The following is a 5,538-nucleotide window of genomic DNA, read 5'->3' as shown; positions in this document are numbered from 1 at the left end:
AATCTAAGTTCTAAAATACGCAGGTGACTGAAATCCTTACTACGAACGAATGCTATACGAAACAGGATCTAGAATCATTAAATCGATCTCAAACTCAAGGGGAAGTCTATACACTAGGTAAGAACAACACCTTAAAGACTTGAACTGCAAAATCAACCTATAATCACTCCATGCGGTAAACGCATATGAAGACAGGCCGAAAAATACAGGTGACCGAAACTTGACCCCGATGGTACTAATGTGTAGCTCTACTCGTTGTGGTTCTATAGATATGCTGCACACTCCATTCCGACACACGAGTTGGAAGAAAACTCACACCGAAGCTCGTAGGAACTTACCACACATAGAAGCCGATAGCACGCACTCTTGGTATCTGTGCGTAGCTCTCGCCGTTGCTAACACAATGGCAGTGTCGCTTCTCCAATGGCGGCTCCGTAGCTCGCGTAGCAAGTAGATAAGACTCTCTCTCTCTCTCTCACTCTCTCTCAGACACAGTCACGGCGCTCAAAAACTCACTTTGATTAATAATCTGAATCCCCTTAGGTTACAAAAACTTTGGCTTATATACCTCAGCCTTGGAGGTGAGAACATCTCTAACTAATTACATCAGCAAGTGAAATTAATTCGGGATTACAAGCTGGAAACTCAATTGAGTCCCGTTACTTAATGAATGGCTCCAATCAAAATCAATGTCGGAAAGACATTTATTACAATCAATGGTTAAAAAAATGATGAGTGTGAGCAAAAATGTGGGTGTGATCCTCTGCTGGCTCAACACCCCAACAAGAGCTACATTGGTTAATTTGCTTACTTATAAGGAAAGCCCGCTTCTTCTTAAGGAGGATGCTGTCGTGCAGCTCCGCTGCCATGATGAGAAAAAGACATAGAAATGCAAGCTAAGCTTCTTTGAAGCCTACACATTAAGTGAGCAGTGATCAGGGCTTGATAACAGGCCAAGCTTAATGATTAATGTATGCTAGATGCGGCTTAAAAGGGCCAATAGATGCCTCAATGATTCCAAAAATGAGTATTCTTGTAGTGACCACAAATGAGAGATTATGATCTAGAACTATAGTGCTTGAAGTGCTCTACCGGCCTGTCTTTACGGCTCGTCAATTGGAGCCACGGTGAAGAAGTTATGTCACTTTGAAGTTTGAGTCGATTGCAGATCCGTACCGGATTGGGCAACTGCAGCTAAGGTGATAGAGATGAAATGAATGCATGGGCCTGAAGTGCTCTACTTCTGGAGCGCGTCGGTCTTTTCAGATTGGTGATTGGAGTTCCGGTCGCCAAGATATTGGCCGATAAAGATTCACCGGGCGGGGGCCTGTTTTGTACCACTCCGGTTGGCTTGTACGGAGTGCCATCTGGGAGATTTTGGCTCTCGCTAGAGATTTGGAGTGCAGCAAAGTAAGTGACTCGAGGAAAATCTTGTCCAAAATTGATAGCAGCCACATGTACATCAAATGTGGTGCACGTCTCATTAAGTATAAAAAGTGCTTGAAGAGCTTCATGTTCGAATGTGACTTCTCGAAATGCATTGACTGCGGGATATAACCAACAAGGCAGTGTCGATATGCATGACAAATGTGATGCCCTTCATAGGGCCGCCCAATGGCCACCCAACACAATCAAATGGCCAATGATGGCCCGCCCAATGTGGCCGCCCAATGCTTGGCAATACCTAGGTCGGTATGTATGCAAAATGTGGTTCCTAACAAGGGCCAAGGGCCACCCAAATTAAACCCAAGTGGGTATGGTTGGAGGCCGCCCGCCCAATGAGCAAAGGGCCACCCACTAGGAGCCCTAAGGTGAGTAGGTGTGAAAAACAAAAAGGAAAAGAAAAGGCATGAGCGTTCAGCAATGTGGAGAGGCGCAGGGAAGAGGGAATGTCGTCGCGCTGGCCAGCTCGGGCCTCAGACGCCCTCGCACCCAATGATAAAAAATTCTCAGGAGGTCGGGGCGCCCATGTTCGGTACCAGTTGTGCGCATTTTCATGCTAGCCGAAATCCAACTGCCACCTCATCACAGCGTTTCACGCGCCACGTCAATGACGCCGGCGCTACTGCAAGGGGAGCAAAGAGCTATTAATAGTGGGAGTTTTTTGCATGAGTGTACACACTTTTGCATGTACGAGGAAAGAGCTGAAGGAAAGAGAAGAAGCAAGCTCCCTTGATTGCCATCAAAGCTAAGAAAGAGGGTAAGCTAAGCAAGGTTTTTCTCTCTTGATCTCCATCGAAACTAAGCAAGAGGGAAGCTAGGAAAGAGCTCTCTCCCTTGAATTCGAATCCAAGAGCTCTCTCCTTGACCTTCAATCGAATCCAAGACAAAGAGCTCTCTCTCTCTCTCTCTCTCTCTCTCTCTCTCTCTCTCTCTCTCTCTCTCTCTCTCTCTCTCTCTCTCTCTCTCTCTCTCTCTCTCTCTCTCTCTCTCTCTCTCTCTCTCTCTCTCTCTCTCTCTCTCTCTCTCTCTCCAGCTCCAGTCAAAGCAAGGAGTTCTCTCGACCTTGGCTACCAAAGAAAGAAGGCGAGCTCTTCCTCCCTCTCGAGCTTGAACAAGAGTAAAGCAAGGCAAGAAGAAGAGGTTACGAGAGGAGAGTGGTATTCTTGTGAAGGCAAGGAAAAGGACGGTTGCATAATCGAAGGAAGAAAGTGAGGGCTCACTCTCTCGTGCTTCAGAAGTAAGACTCTCGGAGAGGTGAGGTGAAGATGAGCAAGCATGAAGTCTCTCTCTTGTCTAGCATAAGGTGAGCGACCGTGATTAAAAAGGCAAGGAGAAAACAAGGTTAAGCAAGGAAAAGGAGCATTGCAGAGCACTCTTGAAGGCAATTGAAGCAGATAATTCAAAGACAGTATAAAGCGACAGGAGGACATTTCCACAACCGTCATCACCTAGAGATTGAATTAACATTCTTTGAAGTCCGGTGCCGTTAACGGCCCAGTTAATTCTGTAAAGCGGGAGCCTAAACTCCTAGTTAGCAGATGATCCAAGTGACGGTGCTGTTAACAGCCCGCCTTGGCGTAAGGACTAAGTTGTACTCAAAGTAATATTCAATTAATTGATGATTGCGGTGATTGGCAGAGCTGTCATTGTCTCTTGTTCTCTCTCTCACACGCCTCCCACAGCCAGAGGCATGGCGCCTGCACGGCTCTCGTAGCAAACACATATCCCCCGACATCTTTGGTGAACCCGACGCGAAACGAGCCGGGATGGCAGAACAATTAAAGCAGTTTATTGACGATTTCAGTGCCAATGGATTTGATAAGAATCTAGAAGTTGTAGATTTGCCTAAAATGATGGAATTAGTTCAGGGATGTCTGCAGGAAGCGAAAGCCGTGCAGTTAAAGAAGCAGATTGATGATGCTGTAGAGCTAGCACTTGATGTTGTTCGGGAGCAATATTATATTTTTCAGGGATATGATCTAGAAGGTTTTATTGCATGTTACGAATTTTAGATGAAGGGCCAAAATGTTCCAGAAGATCAGATGATTGCAGCTTTTAAAGAGGCTATAAACTCGGATTTTAGAAAGCAGGTTCAAGAACTAGCAAAAGCATATCCCACACAGTGGGAGTATTTTGCAGAGGAATTCATTTACGAAAGCTCAAGGATTCTAGATCGGGAAATAAAGGAGATTAGTGAACAAAGTAAGGTTGTCTTTAGTAAAGGTGAAGGGGATCAGATGCAGATCCTCAACTATGATGAATTCTGGGAGCATATTTCTGCAAGAAGTAAAGCCAAAGAAAATGCTAAGCTAGAAGCTGTTATCGATGCATGTCTTCTGGAAGACGAGACATTATTGCATGCAGATGATGATTTCATAGTAGATATTGTTTATGCTCGATTGGGATTGTCTTCTTTATTCCAAAGCGGATATGACTCTATGGATGCTAAGCATGCAGTCATAACCTCTCAAAGTGACATAAATGAGGAAGCAGGTTTCTCAGAGCCAGTGCATGGTTTGCGTACAAGCATAGTTGCTAGCAGTGATCAAGAAACATGTTTGTCAGGGTCAATATGTGATGTGGATGCCCATTTGGAGTGCTCTTTGGATGTAGAACATGAAGAGAATGCTTATGCAACATTACATGCAAAAGCAATTGTTTTGGATGATGCTATACAAGAGGGTTTCATGTCTATGGCTGCATTTCAGGACACTGGTGATGATGTAGATGTATTTGATGCTCAACCATATGTATTTGATGTGAACCAAGACAAAGATTATGATTATGGAGATGCATATTCAGAGGGGGTGATGGATGATGATCAGTCTATGACTGCTACAGGTTACAAGGTTTGCTATGATGATGCTATGGAAAAATAAATTGATGCTATCTTTGTAATGCATGATGAGACTTGTGCTATCAAAGTGGAAAGATATTTGAATGGGAGTGTGAAGCTGCCAGAACAATTTGTGTCTATGTATGAAACAAGCGATGAGGTTTCCTGTGATAATACTCAGAAACTAGGTGGTTCTTCCAAGGAGGAAGATATGGAGCTTATGGATCTGCTTGATGATGCGCTAGAGGAATTTCGAGTTCCTTGTGACAAGAGTAGTGAAGAACGTCCTACAACATATGATGAAGAGCTTATAATGATTTTATGATGAGGCTCTAGAGGAGTTTGTGCCTAATACAGAATCCAACCATGCAGCATTTGTGGTATCAAATGAAGTGATGGAATTCAATGACTCACAAATGCAGATTGATATTTTGGAAACCATAGTGATTGAATTCATTTTGCCTCTGGGTTCTGCTATGGCGGGAATTTGGGACTTTTTGTTCCTATGCTATGAGAAAGTTTGTGGAGATGCAATATACTTGAAATATGATCATCCACTACCTTATGACCCAGGAGGTTATCATGGTAGCTATGATTGTTGTCAGTTACTTTATATTCCCTATGATCCTGGCGGCTGGAGCAAATTTTTTAAAGGAATGCTCACAATTGGGAAAATGATGAGTTTCCCGTTTGATCCCGGGGGCTAATAAAGTGCAAAGTTGCTGATTTGAAGAGTAACAGTTATCTGATGTAGCAGGTTGCATGGTAAAAGGTTTTGTTTCCTAGATTTATGCTAGTCATAAGAGTTTTCGGTTATGCAGTCAATAAGATTACATGGCTGGCTTTCAGTTGACTTCTTTGGATAATTGATGAAGTATCTTCACATCTATTGAGTTGGTTCTGCTAACAGAACTTGAGGTAAAGGACTTGACGGCCATTCCGTGTGCAGACAAAGTAAGGCATACTTGAGCTTAACAGGGTTCCTTAAAGAGAGCTTAATGGTCAAGTCGTGTGCATCATTAACTGGAGCACTTGACTCTGGCGCGGTTCACTAAACAAGTTATCCATGATTGAATGCTTTGAAGATACGACAGATGTGGTTCATAGATTTTTTTGATGGACAGCTACCTAGTGATTAAGCTAGGACATTGATGATAGGGTATAAGCCTTATTTCATTTTTGTAAGTTTACTGGTTACGTCAGTCTGATGATGGAAAAGAGCTTAAGGTACCTGTAGTAGATGCAGATTGAAGTGCTAT

General features: G+C 43.5%; 1 pseudogene; it reads left to right on the top strand.

The window, feature by feature from the left end:
* Nucleotides 1–3,881: 3,881 nt before the first annotated feature.
* LOC147440942 (uncharacterized) lies at nucleotides 3,882–4,986 on the top strand (annotated as a pseudogene).
* Nucleotides 4,987–5,538: the final 552 nt, after the last annotated feature.

Source organism: Adiantum capillus-veneris, chromosome 15 (genome assembly GCF_014529385.1).
Source record: "Adiantum capillus-veneris isolate H3 chromosome 15, ASM1452938v2, whole genome shotgun sequence".
NCBI classification, from domain to species: domain Eukaryota; kingdom Viridiplantae; phylum Streptophyta; class Polypodiopsida; order Polypodiales; family Pteridaceae; genus Adiantum; species Adiantum capillus-veneris.
Note: the sequence above shows the minus strand (reverse complement) of the source record. Positions and strands in the feature narration are given on the sequence as shown.